General features: G+C 42.9%; 1 protein-coding gene across 1 annotated transcript in view; it reads left to right on the forward strand.

Moving 5' to 3' along the window:
- LOC150080151 (sodium/potassium-transporting ATPase subunit alpha-like) overlaps window positions 1-18,644 on the forward strand; it is a 265,285-nt gene that overhangs the window by 36,560 nt on the left and 210,081 nt on the right. The window lies entirely within an intron of this gene.

Here is an 18,644-nt window from a genome sequence, read left to right on the forward strand (position 1 = left end):
TGTGGGTTGCAGAGTTTGGAAACTAGACACCTTAGAGGAGATTTGATTGAGGTGTTTAAGGCTCTGAGAGGCATCAGTTAAATGAATGAGGACAAAATTTTCAAGATTATAAATGATGCTAGAACTAGGGGACATAAATTCAAGTTACGCGGGGAAATGTTTAGATTGGACTGCAGGAAGTTTTATTTTAGCCAGCGAGTTATAAATTACTGGAATAAGTTGCCTTCATGGGTGGTAGAGGCCGACAGTTTGGGAAAATTCAAAGGTCATCTGGATAGTACTTTCGGGTAAGGGAAGCGCATAGGATGATAGGATTAATTTCCTTTTTATTTAATTTTTAATTTCATTTTATTATTTTTATTTATTTATTAATTATTATTATTTATTTATTTATTTATTTAATTTTTGTTTTTATCATTGTTTTGTTCGGATTTTTTTTTTTTTTTTTGCTGGTGCAGCATAAGCCATAGGCTTTCTTGCACCATACGGCCGTTACTAATACTAATACTAATACTAATGTGGACAGTCGTATACTAGGTGATTCCAACTTTCGACCTCTCCATATGTGCATTTGGCGTCCTCCGTGAGGCCAAAGCTAAATAGTTTCTCATTGTATGGTCCGTGACGTTAATAAAGTTGTCATGTGCAGTGCCGGGAAGAACCAGGCTGGCTGTTTGAGATAGATTTTCTCCGGGTCAGGTAGGTATTTACGGGTGATTTCCCCTTTTGTGGTTTCAGTCCATCTCCTCTGCCACAATTCTTTTGTTTACTGCCAACGTCGTTTTCGGAAACCATATTGCTGATGAATACGTGATTGCCGATAAAAATGTCGTCTTGTAGTAAAGGGTTAGGGCTCTTTTTCGAGACCCCAATCTTTTCTAGTGACTCTAGCCACCAATGCGGATTAACCGCTGATTTTTTTTCTTACATATTTTAGATGTTCTTGGAATGAGAGGTTGTTGTCAATGACGATGCCTAAGTATTTCAGTTGGTTCAGTAGCCTGATGGTAACGCCGTCTATTTTGATTTGCGGCGGTCACTGCAAGTTTAGAAGAAACTAGCTAAAATGTGTTTAGCTAGTTTCTTCTAGCCCATTGTTGAAGTTGCTGTAGTGCCCTATTTGCCTGGGTTTCTAAGTCAGCCCTGGAGTCGGCCTCTATGATCATGATAAGGTCATCTGCAAAGGCCTCGGCCCCGACGGATCCCAAGTCCATCCCCAGGAACCCGTCGAGGACCATATTCCACAAGAGTGGCCCAAGCACTAACCCCTGCGGACAGCCCCTGTGTGTGAATCTTGAGTTAATTTCAACATTTCTATATGATAAGTAACTTTCCATAACTTTGTAGAGGTTAGTTGGGACTGCGGCTTACCTCAGTCTGGCCAGGACGCTCGGCCACCAAAGTGAGTCGAACGCCCCGGCGAAATCAATGGAGATGGAGATGACTAGCAGGCACTTCTTGCTGCAATCCTGTGCCGTCCTGAGTTGATTACCCAATACGTCTACCGTTGAGGTTCCAGACTTAAAACCGTACTGATTCGCAACCACTAGGCCAGCAGCTTCATAGTGGTTAAGCAACCTTCCATGCAGCAATCTTTCAGATAGCTTACTAGCCACTGGGAGCAGCGCGATGGGTCGGTAACATTTCATGTATTCAGGATTTTTTGTCGGATTTTTAATGATGAGTTTTAAGCTGGCCGTTTTCTATGCGTCTGGTAATTTTCCTGTCTCTAGGCATCGGTTGTAGAGGTTGAGCAGAAGCTGCGGTGCGCATTCTACTGTTTTCTTTAGCGTTTCTGGTTCAATCATGTCTGTCCCTGGGCATTTTCTGTTCCGAATCCGGGTGGCGGCTTCGCTGAGCTCTTCCAGGGTCAATGGGGGTTCCGTTTCAGGGTTGGAGTAGCTGGCGTTGTTCTTGCATATTTGTTGTTGCTCTCGTTGGATTGGCGTTACTGGTTCCTGATAGATTGTGTCCAGTATATTATTCATCGACTGCTCCCAGGTGGTGGTAAGGTTTCTTTGCGGAGGCCTACTGGTGGTGGTTACCTCTCTTCCGGGGGAGCTTGCCAATAGTTACTTTATATACTACGCCCCAGTGTTTACTGTGGTAGAAACGAGGATTTCTCACGACCGCTTCTTGCTCTTCTTGATGGCGTCCGTGTAACGATTTCTGGTTTCTCTATATCGTTGCCTGAGGACTTCAACCTCGTTGGTAGGTCATGATCTGCGAGTCCTCTGGAATTCTTTCCTTCTTTTACTTGTTTGTTGTCTGAGTGTGGCTATTTCCAGGGTCCACCAAGGAACCGCACCGAATTGAGGGTTTTTCCTTCTGATTGTTTGGTCGCTAATACTTGATATTATATATGTGGTTCTATTCTGTAGGTCATTCGGGTAGCTCTGAGGATTTAAGATCTGTGGGTTGCTTCCAATTGCCTTAATCAGCAGGTCCTTATACCGGGGCCAGTCAGCTTTGATGACTGCATATCTATTTTGCAGTTTGTTTGTTGATATTGCTTGTGTCAGCGTTATTGCGATTCTGTAAGTTATGACTAGGTCCGAGGTGGTCCAAGCTTCTTCAACCCTCCAGTCGGTCATGTAGCCAGCCAGGTTCCTAGTGGCTAGAGAAACATCTATCGTGGCTTCCCAGAGGGTGTTGCAGAAGGTCGGCAGCTGGTGTGGTCGGTTCAGACTGTGAGTTGGGATCCTGAGAAGTAATCCTCAAGTACTTGCCCGTTTCTGGTTCCTCGTCTGTCAGTTGTGGTGCTGTACCACATTGGCGAGCACAGTTTACGTCTGCGCCTGTTATAATTTTTTGATTTGAAAGGTTATCCTGAAGGTGACGCAGGTAGTTAATTGCTATTTCTATCTCCTGACCGGGCCTTCTGTACAGGGCCACTACATAGAAGGATCCCAGTGCGGTGATTAGATGAGCACATGCGTCCCATGCTGTACATAATTGAGTTACTTTTGTAACGGTGAGGTTCGTAACCAGTATAGCCGCCCACGGTGTGCCCTCTTCCGTGTGTATCATTTTATATTGGAATGGGTACCCAATTATTCGTTTCGCGTGTGCGTACGGCTCTTGTAGTATTATTATATCCATGTTTTCCTCTTCTGCTTTAACCTGAATCTGGTCAGCCACTGCTTTGGCTCGCTGTGCGTTAGTTTGGAATATCTTTATCGTAGCTGTGTTGTATTTTTTGGTTTTAGTTCCCATAATCAATCCTGCTTTGGTCTGTGTGCTGTTGGCTTTCAGGTAAGTTGGACATTGTGGATCCCTGGTAGAATGGTTATGGTCAAGTTTCATTATTTTGCAGTTTACACATGTGGCTTCTCTGTGTTTGTGTGGGCAGGCGTTGAATTCATGTCCTTTTTCCGAACAATGGCCTCATGTTGGGATTTTCTGTGCACAGGTGTGAGTGGTATAGCTGAACTGCAGCATCTGAAGCATTTCGACACGACCACTCGCTCATGGAAGCGGTAGCTTCCCCAGCTAATGAAGATCCTGGTCTGATCCTTTAGTGCTCGCCATGTCTCCGGGATAAATTCCACGTTCCAACTTCTGTTTGTGTCTTCCCTCTCTTTTAAATGTCATTTTGGCGTTACTACTTCGTTCCTTAAGTTGTATTTTTCGCTGCAGATTTCTGCAGTAAAGTTCTTCTGATAGCTGGGCGACCGTAACTTCTGGGCTCATGCCATAAATGATTATAGATGGTCCCTTTTTCTTGGGCCGTTGGGCCGTCAGCCCCTGGGCATCTATTTTGGGGTTTTCAAGGATCCCTTGCATTTCCTGCTTGGTGTCGGTTTCTATCACTACCCCGACGTTTCTCGTCTTGCGTATTCCCTTGATCTTAGTTTGCTTGAGGTCTTCCTTCAAGTTGTTGATTATTTTGTTTTTAATTCGTCGCTTGTGGAGATTTCCTCTGCATTCTTTGGCCTGAGGATCACTATATTTGATGTTGGGAGTAATATTCTTTTCCGCTGTACGTGTGTTGTCAGTTGCGTTTCCCTTGCCGGCGAGATCCTCAGCGCATCTGCGTAGGAAGGAGCGTGCTGTTGCATGTTTTTTGCTCCCCCTTCGGTGTAGACCTCTAGTTTGGCTGTGGCCTTCTCGGATTTCAGATGTGTTTTTTACAGAATGGAGTCTAGTTTGGTCCATAAAGTAACTATTTGGCCTCTGAGGCCCGCTAACACTCGATTTCTGTTCTCTCTGAATAGGACTTCCAGGGCTGTTTGGAGGACGCGAGCCTGGTCCATTGGTTCTCCTTCCGGAAGGGTGGGGTTCAGGGGAGTTCTCTTGGTTTTGTATCTTCTGCTTTGGCAGTTTGCTGGGAGCCAGTGGCTTCCTGTAGTTCCTTCAGCTCACTGTGGTTCTGGTCTCCCGGTCAGACCTTTGACCAGCTTGATTTCGGTTTTTCTTTTTGGCAAGGGGGGGGGGTCGGCCTCGGATCTTCGGGGGTCTCTCTGACAATCTATGGGTGTTCGCTCATGTCGGAATCCAGCTGGAGGATCTCAGGATGCCAGCTGGAGCCTTCCTGCGGTTGGTCCTGGGTTGGTTTGTACACTTCGGATTAGCAAGTATCCGGATTATCGGGTATACAGCTCTCCCTTCTTGAAGGGGGTGAGAGTTTGAGTAGAAAGAGGTGTCATACAAGTCCGTCGGATGATTTGCTGGTGCACAGCACTATCAGGGTTTTGGGCTATCCCCCCACAGTCACTTGGGGGGAAGCCAGATGTGGAAATGCTCCTAGAATAAAGGAGTTAATTTCCTGTGACTTATTTTATATCGGCAAAGACATTCGTAGCGTCATTTTGTTGGAAAGACCACAGAAACGGAAGTAGTTTCTCTCCATGGTCAGTTTATGGTAGAGGAGGAGGGGAGAAACAAAAATCATTGTTTCCGGTTGGGAAACAGTTTGATAGAAACTGTTTTCTCAGTTTGATAGAAATTAGTTGGGATACGATTGCTGTCCAAAGTTACATTCACTGAACACTTCCCCAGTCAAGAGCCAAATAGGTACGTGGCGTCCGCGTTATATCGGTGCCTCTCTATTTCCTTGTCGTGTGCTACATGGTGACCAGTGCAGTCTCACAACAAAGGAAATAGATATTAACGTAAATATCTGGCGATAAATCCAGTAAAGCACCAAAAGTATCTCACCGGAGGTATCCACTGATGTTACTCTTCAGTTGAAAACACTTTTCTGGAAAAAAAAAAATACACTTAAGCCACATATTTAAAAGCAAAGTTCACGGTGCGATTGATAACACGTCCGAACAGTAAGACGGCCATATTGCCGATTCACTGGAAAGTGTAAGGTGTAAGATGTATTTAGTGTCAGACGACACCAGGGGTTTCCCCCATCTCCGCATAGTTTTCATTGTGGGTGTACCAGCTCACTGGAAATGCCAGAGATTTAAAAGTGTATGGATATTGTATGTGTAGTGCCGTGTACCGTTGTTCATCTGGTCATTTAGCCGCTGGGCCCCTGCTGAGGCCCAACGTTGCCCCACCTTTGCCCCGTGGAGGCAGACCAGGAACCCAGTAGGCTTAAGTTACTCTGGCAGGTCCTGCCACCTAATTTCCTGAGATTTCAGTGGCTAGGACCTAAAAAAAAAAAAAAAAAATATATTGTATTTATATTGCACGCATACATGCACATATATACACACATGCACATATGTACAGCATACATGTGCCAACGACAATCGTGGGGTTGACGTCACTTGAGTTGGGTGCATATATGCGTGCATACAAGTACATATATACACACATGCACATATGTACACACAACGTGCATACACATACCAACGTCAATCGTGGGGTTGACGTCGCTTGAGTTGGGCCAGAACGTGGGTGAAGATATTTTGGATGTATTTAAATTTAGGTGTGTGAGGCTTCGCTAGCGTGAAGATAGAGGGGGGAAGGCTGAAGACTGGGGGGAGAAAGACAAAGTATGGAGCCAATAGGGAAGACAGCCCCAAGTTTCAGTGTGGCATGCCCATGCCCCATCAGAGTAGAAATGAGGGAGGGCGACGAGAGAATCGTCTCCCCGGGGAGTAGGGTTTAAAGGTGAAGGGGGCTAGGGTGCCCTCTTCAGGCTGCTGTGAGGCTTTGGGAGCTAGGCTGCAATTTGTTGTTTGTTGTCTCTATTCTTGTCTTTTTTTTTTTTTTTTATCTTTCCGTTGATTCTCTTTTCTTCTTCTTTTCTTTATTCCTTTCTTTTCCATTCATTTTCTTTTCGTCCACAGTTTTCTTTTCCAGGAGTTGTCTCTGTCTTATGCGATTTATGTTACTGTACTATCAGTCTCAGTGTATGGCAATTAACACCCTTCTCCTTGTGAAGAGGTCCTGTGCATACTGGGAGAGCACGGGGTACTCCTCTTCCGTGTCAATGAAATGATGTTCAAGTCTTTTGGGGAGGTGTAAAGTGTAAAGTGTAAAGTGTATTGATGTCTAACGGCACCAGGGATTTCTCCCATCTCCGCGTTGCTTTCATTGTAGGTGTACCAGTTCACTGGGAAGGCCAGAGATTTAAAAGTGTGTGGATTTTGTATATGTGTAATGTTGTGTATCGTTGTTCATCTGGCCGTTTAGCCGCTGGACCCCTACTGAGGCCCAACGTTGTCCACACTTGGCCTCGTGGAGGCAGACCAGGTACACAGAATGAAATTTTACTCTGGCAGGCCCTGCCACCTAGTTTCCTGAGATTTCAGTGGCTAAGGCCAAAAAAAAAAAAAAAAAAAAAAAAAAAAACTCGGTAGGGGTGAGCGCTGGAATTAGAAAAGCCAATTGAGGTGTATGCGATTTAATTTGGACGAAGTTAAGTTTTTGCAGTTTGTGTGGGGTTATACGCTGGCGTATTAGGCAGAGTAGGGGGGGAGACTGAAGGCTGGGGGGGAAAAGACAGAAGTATGGGGACGATAGAGAAGACGACCCCAGGATTTTCAGTGAGGCAGGCCCAAGTCCCACCAGGAGAAGAATCAGGGTTGGCAGAGGTGGGAGGAGACAAGACTGTCTCCTCCTCCCCACCAGGGGAAAGGGAGTAAAGGTACCAGGCAAGGGAGCCCGGTACTGATCGCCACAGGCATTGACAGTTGTGAGCACGTGCGGGTCCAAGCGATCTGAACCGGATCTTCTTTGGTGTTCTTTTTCAATGTGGGAGTCAGATCCCAGTCGCAGGGTCATACATGAATCAAGTCCTGTGTCAGGTTGTGTCTGGTTCAGACGTAGGTCTTCCTGGTTGTCAGTTCTCTCGTGAACAAGGCTAAATGATGGTCATGTTCGTGGGTTATTTGGTACAGTTTTCTTGTGTATTCCGGTTTTCTCTAGTCCTGGTTTTGGGATTCATCATCAGCTTCTGGGTGCTGTGCATGGTGGTTTGCTATAAGTTCTCGCCTTCTAGCAAAGAGTTTCTGTGCAAAAATGGTAAGGGCTTTGTATTCTTGTTCCGAGTCGAGAAGATGCTGTTCCATGTTCTGCGGGAAGTAGGTGATAGCAGTGGTGAGCCTGCATCGCAGGTCCTCATACTGGTCGCAGTCATACATGAGATGTTGCCATGTCTCCTCGTGGCCACAGAGGCAACGGGGATCCTCAGTGATTCGGAAGCTAGATAGTTTTGCATTAAATGGCCCGTGCCCCGTGAGCAGAAAGGTGACGTGGAGTCCTGGTTGAAACAAACTCGGGGGTTTTGGAAAGACTCTGTTAACGCTAGGGAGGAACTTCTTGGTGATTTCACCTTTAGTGGATTCTGTCCACCGATCCTGCCATTCCTGTCGGAGGTGGTCGAGAAGTCTGGTTTTTTCAAGTTTCCTGTTGTTGGCGAGATCCAACGTGAAGTTCAGGATAGTGCATGGTATTTCTTTTGCCATATTATATGTCAGGGCGCATCTGATGATTTCCAAGTCCAGCGGGAGGACTCCGGCCAGAATCTGGAGTGCGTGCGTGCTGACTGTGGAGACAGCTCGTGTGATTATCAGAATTATTGACCGCTGGATGCTGTCCAAGGTTCTTCTATTTACCACTGTGGTTACCTTTTTGTACCAAACTGGTGAAGCATATGTGATGACCGGGATGAAGGTAGATTTGTAGTAGAGGGACAGGGTCCGCTTGTTTAGCCCCCAGTCCCTCCTGGTCACTCTTGCAACCAATGCAGAATATTTCCGTATCTTTTGTTTAATGTACTTTAGATGGGGCTGAAAAGACAGATTTTTGTCAATGATGATTCCGAGATATTTGATTTCTGTACAAGTTTAATTGTGGTGCCTTGGATTTTCACTTGCGGTGTTCTGGCAAGGTGGAGTCTGCCCTTCAGGAGTACCGAGCAGGTCTTACTTGGAGAAATCCGCAGGCAATGGATTGTAGCCCAGTTTTGCAAAATTCCTATCGCGTGGTTGGCTTTTTCTTCGATCTGCGCTCGTGAGTTAGCAGCAACAGTTATTATCAAATCATCGGCGAAAGCCTGGGCGCCGACTTCGCCAATATCAAGGGCCAGGAATTCATCTAAAATCATATTCCATAACAGGGGTCCCAGGACAGAGCCCTGCGGGCACCCCCTGTGGATTTGTCTAGTTAGCTTCCTATACGGTGCATGTACTTCGATCGTTCTCTGTGTTAGGTAACTCCTGATTGTGTTATACAGGTTTAGGGGCACTCCAGCCCGCCTAAGTCTCGCGAGGACGCTCGGCCACCAGATGGCTTCAAACGCCCCCGCGAAGTCAATACTGATAACTAGAAAATATTTGGTAGTACAGGCTTTTACTTTATCCAGCAGTGTCTTGAGAGCTTCGATCGTGGATAGGCCAGGTTTGAATCCAAATTGCATTGTGTTTGTTAGGTTTGCCCCTTCGTAATAGTGGAGTAGCCTCTTGTGCAGCATTCTCTCGAATAGTTTGCTTACAACTGGGAGTAGGGCGATCGGACGGTAAGACTCTGGTTTTTCTGGCTGCTTTGATGGATTTTCCAATTTAAGTTTGATGTTGGCAATTTTCCAGTCATTAGGAAAGGTTCCTTCTTTGAGGCAGGTGTTATATAGCGTGAGTAACAGATCCGGGGTGTATTCCACCGTTTTCTTCACAATTTCCGGTTCAATTAGGTCTGAGCCAGGGCATTTTTTACTTCTGATTTGCATGGCGGCCGCATGCAGCTCATCCACAGTGAAGGGTGTTTCTTGTTGGTCAGTGAAGTATGAGTCATTTTCTTGACAGATCCGCAGTTGTTCTGGGAGGGTAGGAGTTACCTGTTCCAGGAAGATGGTGTTTAGGATATTGGTCACCGAGTCATCCCACGTAGTGGTCAGGGTACCCAGCGGGGTCATTGTTGCTTCTGCGACTTCTCCTCTGGAGTGTCTGTTAGTGGCTACTTTATAAACAACTCCCCAGGGGTTAGCGTTCCCTGCTGTGGAAACAAGATTTTCCCAGGTTTTGCGCTTGGTGTCCTTTATTAATTTTGTGTATCGATTCCTTGCGTCTTTATACCTATCCCTCATGGCCGCGACCTCAGCGACCGGCCAAGATCGCCGGGCCCGTTGGAAGTCCTTTCGTCGTCTCATTACTTCATTTCTCAGGTTTTCAATGTCGGGGGTCCACCAGGGCATGGCGCCTGGCTTTGGGATTTTCCTTTTCATTGCCTGTTCGCTAGCTTTTATGATGATTTCAGTTACTTTTCTTTGCAGGTCATTTGCCTCTCTGGGTCGTGAAATTAAATTAATTTTTTTTTTCACGCGCTCTGCCTTGAGGTCTCACTCTAGTGCAGCCAATTTAATTAAATTGCTTTTTTCTTCTTCTTCTTTTTAATTCTCTATTTTTTATTATTGTTTTTTTTATCATTATTATTTAATATATATATTTTTTATTAATTAATTTATTATTACTATTTTACTCTTTTTTTTTTTTTTTTTTTCCCCTAACTGCACCACGGGTGGTTTTTTTTTTATATATTTTTTATTTATTTATTTTTTTTTTTTGGGCTCTTCTGTCTTTCTCCTCCCTCTGGAATGGGCCCCCAGAGGAATCTGTTCCACCTTCTGGCAACACTAGGTGGGTCAGAGTCTCTCTTGAGACAGTACGTGTTTTTCTGGGACTGGCCCACCTTCCCGTGGTGTGGACGAGTACCCAGAATCATCTGTCCAGGCGACTGATGCTTCTGGGTAGCCAAGTGGCCAGAACAGAACAACAGAACACACACATAATACACACAAACCGACGTCACACACATATCTGGCCCATTTGTAGTGATACTGTTCTTCACAGAGATACGAGGCGGAGTTGAACAAACGTTCTAGGTGCCGCCCTTACATATACACATGTCCACATGTCTCTGGGTCGGCTCGCAGTCTGGTAGTGCTCCCTAACCTCAGCAGTGAGTTTTTCCTTGAAAGTTTCCCAATTTGCCTTATTAACTGCGAAGCGGTTTAGTGATGTTTTTGTCATCGGGGTTCTACTGAGTTGGTTCTGTATCTGGTATGTAATCACTCTGTGGTCGGAAGTGGTCCAGGAGTCTTGGACCGTCCAGTGTTTAATATATCGGGCGACGTTCGCAGTTGCGAGTGATACATCTATTGTGGCCTCCCACAGAGTGTTACAGAAAGTTGGCAGCTGGTGTGGCAAGTTGAGGATCTCAAATGTAGTGTTTGCCAGGTGATCTTCCAGGATCTGGCCATTTCTTGTGGCTCTCCTGTCTGGCGTCATGCTGTGCCAGGCCGGGGAGCGGCAGTTTACATCTGCCCCTATGATGATCCTCTGATTAGGCAATGTGTCCAAGAGGGTCTGAAGATATCTAGTTGCGAGGGTTATTTCCTCCCCTGGCCTGCAGTACAGGGACACCACAAAGAAAGCGCCCAATGGAGAGATAATATGGGCACAAGCAGCCCAGGCCGTGCATAGTTGAGATATTCGCGTTACTGTAATGGCTGGGTTTCGGATAATGATGGCTGCCCAGGGGGTATCTTCTTCAGTTTGGACGATCTTGTAATTGGCTGGATAACCTCGTACTTTTTTAACATGCGTGTACGGTTCCTGAAGGATCAGTATGTCTGTGTTTTCCTCGTCGGCTTTCTTTCGAAGTTGCTCGACCACTGCTCGAGCTCGTTGTGCATTGACTTGCATGATTTTTAGCAGAGCTGTATTGTAGTGCTTAGGCATGGATTTTCGTGATGAGGATGCATCTGAGGTCTTCGTATTGTGGGCAGTCGTAAAGCAGGTGGTCCTAGCTTTCGACCTCCCCGCACGTGCAATTTGGGTCATCGACGAGGCAGAAGTTGAACAGTTTCTGGTTGAAGGGTCCATGTCCTGTGAATAACGAGGTCAGGTGCAAGCCCGAAAGAACCAGCCCGGTTGCCTTGGGTATATTTTGTTCAGTTCTGGAAAGAATTTACGAGTGATCTCGCCCTTTGTCGTCTCTGTCCATCTTTGTTGCCACTCCTGAAGGAGGTAGGTCTGTAGCCGTGCTCTTTCCGTATTTTGACTGCTTGCTGGGTTGATTGTGAAGTCCTGATGATTTGCGGCCACTCCCTTTGAGTACAGGTAGAGCAGTCCTGCTTTCACAGCTTCTAAATCCAGGGGTAGCGCCCCAGCAAGCACCTGCAGTGCAGGTGTGCTTACCGTGCGGCAAGCTCGTGTGGTTGTCAATAGGATGGTCCTATGTGTCATGTCCAGGATTTTCTTGTTGGTTACCAGTGATGTTTTGATGTACCATACTGCAGCTGCGTAGATTATTGCTGGGATGAAGGTTGACTTATAATATAGCATTAGGTTCGTTTTTTCAGTCCCCAATCCTTCCTCGTAATCCTAGCCACTAGGGCTGAGTATCTTTTTATTTTCATTCTTAGGTGAGGTATGAAGGATAGGTTATTATCTAAGATAACTCCTAAGTACTTCATTTGCTTGGTGAGTTTGATGGTCAGGCCATTTATTTTTATTTGGGGCGGACGCTGTACCTGAAGAGTTCCTTTCAGCAAGATGGATATGGTTTTCGTCGGTGCAATTTTTAGCTGTTTTTTTGTGGCCCAGTATTGTAATTTCTGCATTGCCTGATTACCGATGTTTTCCAGTTGGACTCTGGAATCTGCCTCAATAATAACAATGAGATCGTCCGCATAGGCCTGGGCCTCAGCCAGCCCCAAGTCCTGGCACAGGAAATCGTCCAAGACCATGTTCCAAATAAGAGGACCCAAGACAGACCCCTGTCTTGGGTCCTCTTATTTGGACATCCCCTATGTATGTTTCTTGTGATTTTTTGATAATTTGTATTTATTTCCACTCTTCTGTCTGAAAGGTAGTCTTCCATTGCTTTGTATAAGTTGATTGGTACTGCAGCTTCTCTCAGTCTGTTCAGGACGCTCGGCCACCAACAAAGTGTAATTCGATTTTTATTTTTTAGGGCATGGCCAAACGGAATGAAATTTACGGAAGAATACGTATATGGCACGTATACAGGTGGTTATCGCCGAAATGAGTTAACCACTACAGCAACACATCACTTCAATGAGCCGATGAACTTATCCAGAAGGACCGACACTTAAGTTTGATTTAAATTTGTGACAAATGTTTTTCTAGCAGTTCAATCGAAAAGCATGGCTCCCTAACAACTGGAGTCATCTGTAACATTACAATGCTTACTCCTGCATTAGTAGACAAATGATGGAATACAGTAATAGTCTTACAGCTAATGATTTCCGCTTATGTTATCATTGAATATGAATGAGATATTTTAGACAGGTGGTAGAAGGCAGTTTCATCTTGAAAGCATTGGTATATGTAGAGTAGAACAGGATTCATTAATGATGGGAATTTTATGGATTTTTCCCTAGCAGAAAGTGTGTTTATTTTGGAACACTATCTTTCTTCAAACCTGGTTTTTTAGTTTTGCAATGCCAAGAGACTTACAGTAATAAATATCCAAGTAGACCAAAATAATGCTCATTTAAGAAGACGGTGTATTCCAAGGCCTTTTCCACACACGGTCCTTCCACGCTGTGTGGAAAAGGCCTTGGTTCAAATACCATCAACAATGAAAGAAATTTGTGTTTTATTATTTTATTTTTTTTATGAAACTCCTGACATGAAAGGCATTAGAACTTATAGTACTTAGTACGATGCGTGAGTTGCAGATCAAGAAGACGAAAGAAGATACTTGTTGACATTAGACTTGAATGTCAGTAGACTGAAATTTTCAGGAAATATGTGTGAAGGGAAGTTGTTCCAGAAAACAGAAGTTGAATGAATAAATAAAGAAGAAAAGTTGGTTCTGTGAGTTTGAAGTTGGACAGTAAAAGGATACTGACTGGTTGCGGTATGTATTCGGACTAGTTCGAAAGAGGGAGCAGGAATTATAGAAGCCAATTCAGTGCCCATGGAAATATCTACAGAAAATGCATGCAGCAGAAACAGAACGTCTATGAAAAAAAGAGTAGAGAGACTTTGTTAGAGATGGGTCATTAATTAACCCAACTGCCCTCTTTTGAATGGAGTCTAGTAGAACCCAAAAAGTTTTTTGGGATCACCGCCCCAGATGTGGAAACGATATTTCATAGTAATGCAGATTTCAGATATGTACAGGTTTTTTTACAGATTTGTGATATGCTTATCTCAAGAGTGATTAGTAGTCAGGGTAATTCCTAATAGAGATATGTGATTTTGTTTAGAAATCTGAGTGTCATCGAAGATAAGCATAGGGATAGAAGAATTCTTTTTGCGAGATATAAGACAGGACTGATTTAAGAAGGACTGAAATCAACTAAGTTATCTTTGTTTGCCCCTCTGGAAAATTATCTGGAGAACAGAAGTTAAAGAATTAGTAGTGGATATTCGAGAAGTTGAAGCTGTTTGCGTAATGCAAGGTTTTCAAAGTGGAAGGTGGCATGCAATGTGCTATCATCTTCAAAACTATGGGTAGGATTTCTGGTCAATGGAAGAAAGTAATTTATATACAAGAAGAGAAAAGAGTAGGAAAAAGAGCTGAACCTTGGGGAACACCAGCATTCGTGAAGTTAGACAACAGAGAGCGGTCTTCCATCATTCGTGAGCGATCAGAGAAAAAACTGGATGCCATATTATAAAACACAGTTGGCAATCCATAAGATGGAAGCTTATTTAGAAATCCTTTATGCCAACCACGATCAAAAGCCATTGAAATGTCAGAAGCAACTGCTTGACTTTTACCAAATTTTTCCCTCGAACTGGTCCATAGATGGGTAACATCAACCTGTATATCAACAGTGGATTTACTTTGACGGAATCCATATTAGTGATTATTGATCAGATAGAAGATTTCTAGATAGTTTGGAAGTTGGCGGTAAATGTACTTCTCCGTTACTTTAGAAAGAGTAGAAGTAAGGGCAATGGAACGATAACTGGGTGGGACGGATTTCTAACCCTTATTGTGAACTGGCTGGATATGAGCAAATTTCCAAGCAGTGGATTAAGAAAAGGTTATTTGTACAGGAGTAAGTTCACGATCACAAGTTTTGGGAACAAGTGGAGAAATACCACAGGGCCTGAAGGTATGTATGAAGATTGTTCAAAATTCTTCTGACATCCTTTTGACCAAAGACCACAGGAAGCATTTAATGAAGTGTACAGGGAATGGTAGGAGGAGGTTTGCCAAGATCATGAATACAAAGATTAGATGAAAAGTAGGATGCTAGCGGCCTTTATACTTGGCTGAGGTGGCAATAGAACCAGGTTTTAACAGAGGTGGGAGTAGAGACGAGCAAAAGTTGCGGCCAGTAGCTGTGGCAAGAGACCAGTCTGCGCGGGTAGCACAGTGGTATCATCACCGTCCTCCCCACATCGGGTGTAAAAGGCGAGAAGGGGGCTTTTTTAATGGGCTTTTTTCATTCTGTGGCTGAGTTAATCGGTCTCAGGCGTAGATAGCAAGATTTTCCCGCCAGAAAATTTGGGTTTTTCGTCCAGCAAACAGACAAATCGACCATACAACGCACGCAATTTACGAACATATGACACAGCACTGCAGATGAATTTAATTATTCCGGTGGCCTAAATATAATAGTTTTCTTTTTTTTTTTTCTTTTTTTTTTGTTTTTTGTGGCAAGAGACCAAAATGTTTGACTGCTGTTTGGACAAGACGCAAGTTTACTTTTAGCCTGTTCAACATCTAGTTTGGACTGAATCTTGACTCTCTATAAATAAAATATATAGGCCAATTGGTCTTGGCTCCAAAGGCAATGTTGTTCGCATCAAGTCAGACGATATGTCCTGCGTGATTAGATAAAAAGAACATAAGCTATTTCTCATAGAGTTCACTTTCCCTTACTCTGGAAGTTCTGCATTTGTCTTGAACTTGCAATTTTTATGAATAATGACGACTTCAATAGAGAGAGAGAGAGAGAGAGAGAGAGAGAGAGAGAGAGAGAGAGAGAGAGAGAGAGAGAGCTTTTGTCATTTCAGTATAAATGGTCAAAAATGAAGGTTTGTGATATACGTTTAAGACTCGTTGTCTTGCGACTGCCAATCCACCACGGCTACAACTGTGCTGTATGTTTTGTACTCATCATATGTGTTGTGTACCGTGTTATATGAGAAGTGAATCTTGTAGTGCGCATTTTCTGAGCTTAAACTCCTACTTTGACGTCATATTTAGATTTATCATATTAAATTACAACGGGATATCAAATTTCTCTAAAATGCACAATTGCACTTAAAGAATATTTATTTTAACTTAACCTTTAGACATCAGTGTAGTTTCTCTTTCTATTTGTTAGCTATTTGAGAATACCATTACTGTTTTTTGGACCAAACTCTGTTCCTTTTTATTCTGAAGAAAAGGGTTTAAAATTACTCTTCATCTATATAAGTCACGTGGTTCATCTCAGTACTGAAAGTAAGTAAAAACATTTTTCGGCATTCATTATGATGGATTTGATAACGGTTTGGTGGGCTTCGTCATTGAAAGCTCTAATAACCAATGGAAAAGACATCAAAAGTTGCCCGAATTTGTACATCCAATCATATTCAGAGAATTCAGAGAAGTTATGAATATAAAACAGAAGCGAATGAAATAGGTATGATTATTGTTATTCCAAACTGTGGAAAACACCTGGTTTTAAGTCACGTTTTAATGCGGGAACCTTCAGAAGTTTTTTTCCCCTATCTTGGCCAAGTTAATCGGTCTCTGACTAGAGTTCAATGCCGATTTTTCCAATACCTTAGTTTTTCATCCAGCATCAAGAAATAGAAATAGAATATATGCAATTTACAGATATGATTATTGAAACTTCATGACCTTAGTTTCCATGGCATGAAATCTAAATAAACCAAAAGTACCGATATATCTAAACCTATAAATCTAAATATATAAAAAATCTAAAAACCTATAAATTTAAATATATAAAAAATCTAAAACCCTATAAATCTAAATAATCCTGTAGGAATAAAAGTCTAAAAAAATCTAAGCCTATCAATCTAAATAAACCTATTGTATCGATAAAAGGCTTCTTATTTTCCCATTAAGCGTGCTCCTTGTTGTGTTAAAAGATTTATCATAAAAAAGAAACCACCAGGAAAAAAAAAAAACTTGGAAAGAGCAGATTTGCAGCATCCGGACAGTTTTAAAGCTGCACCTAGTTGCAGAGCCGCGCAAAGGTATCTCAGAGCTCGAGACAAAGCTCCATTCGCAGCTCCCTCCAATATTTTAAATATTTTTTGTTGTTGTCATTATTGTTGCTATTATTATTATTTATAGAATTTATATATTATTTTTGGGTAATCTCCAAAACTCCGCTATTTTGAAATTTTATGTATACCCCCTTATGAGGATAAAAAATTCAAAAACCTTACAAAAATTGGGGGCCACTTTATTTGCAGGGCCTGGAGAAGCCCCGGTGTATTTGCTCTTTTGCACGCTCTTCCTATTTGTAAAACTTCCTTATTTGAAGATTTTGTTGGTAGCTCATCAAAGGGGAATTTGTTGTGGTCCGAAAAATAGGGTATACTATTGGTTACCTTTGGTACATTAGTAAATAAAAATTTAGAGAGTAAATACAGTATAACGAAATTTAAAAAGTCTCATGGGGTAATTTCAAAATTTTCATAAGTTAAATCTTTCCTGAAGATACCCAATTTCTCCAAAGTATCGCGTAGTCACAGATTTCACCGTTTATTTCACGATATCGTGCGAGAGTTACCTGTAGTTATAACCGCAACGTTTTCGACCGGGTTTTAATAGGAGCCTCTGCAACGTCAAGAATTAGCTCATTAATCACTTCTGTAGGACGCTGCGTGGCGTTTTATCGGAGAGTTATGGTTCTTATCTGTATTGTACGTCATAACAATGCGGGAAGGGTCTGGTGCTCTTTAATGGCTAAACTGCCTCATGATTTAAAGAAGTAATGATAAGGGCAGTTTGCTTGGAATTAAGGATTACCTGTTTTTATCATTCTCTTTCATTCTGGGAATGAAATTGAATGCGATAGCGTGAAACACAAATAATTACATGGTTTTATCGATGATATGACGTTCGTAAAGCAATAGGGTATGAATAAGTTATGAATTTCATCAGGAATATACAATAGTAGCACTTTCGCAAGCAACTTTCTATAAATTAAAAAAAAAGGAGTATCGTATATCGTTTCATATTTTGGCATTTCAGTATATTTGTTGAGAGAATAAGTATGGAAGGATGGCTGATGGCTGGTCAAGCGACAACCCACCAGGCAGTCATCCACCCATAGGTAAAGTAGGCGACTTATATTTTGAAGTTTTGTGCTCCATCAGTGGTCTTTTTATGTTGCCGGTTTCCAGGATAAAAAATCTGTAAAATCCCAGATTTTTCATCCCGTGACAAATCGTGCATCGCTGTCCAAGCTATAACCCGCTTCTAATTGCTTGAAACGTTCTTGAAGCTCCTACTATGGCTGACAGTACTGTACTGTTCTCGTACCCTATAAACTGGGTTTTTTCGTCCAGCAAAACAGGCAGATCGACCAGAGAACACAAGCAATTTACAGACACGAATATGGGTTTATGTAGTCATTTACGGGAAACCTTAATATAATAATAATGTACTATCCTCGTAGTCTGCGCGGGTAGCTACCATAGTGGTATCACCACCGTCCTCCCCACACCGGGTGGAAAAGGTCCGGGTTCGAATCCCGTCGATGACGCGAGGAACTGTAATTGGCTTTTTTCAATACGTGGCTGAATTAGTCGGTCTCAGGCGTAGATAGCAAGGTTTTACCCCTCTGAAACGGATTTTTTTCTTCAAGCAAAACAGGCAAATCGACCAGAGAACCCACGCAATATACAGATACATTGCATAAATGGATATATAGAAGAAATTCTGGGTGACTCTAATAAAATAATTTGAATTGAATTGTATTGTCCTCGTAGTGGTTATAATTACTGTACTGTGGCTACACCGGGTGGGAAAGGCTCCAATTTTATTCCCGTAAATAATACGAGGGATTTTTATACGCCTCTGTTAGTCAGTCTCGGGTGAGGACAGCACTGTTTTTCACCCGGAAACAACTCGGGTTTTTCTTTTAGCAAAAGCAAAACAGACAACCCGACTAGAGAACACACGCAATTTATGGACATAATACACATGGATGGATGAGGTTGTTTTCGGGTAACCATAATATGACATCTTTTTTGACAGTACCGTATTTATACTCAATTGCCGTGCGT

This window comes from Mastigoproctus giganteus, chromosome 9 (assembly GCF_048544385.1).
Source record: "Mastigoproctus giganteus isolate SK-2022 chromosome 9, ASM4854438v1, whole genome shotgun sequence".
Classification (NCBI taxonomy): Eukaryota; Metazoa; Arthropoda; class Arachnida; order Uropygi; family Thelyphonidae; genus Mastigoproctus; species Mastigoproctus giganteus.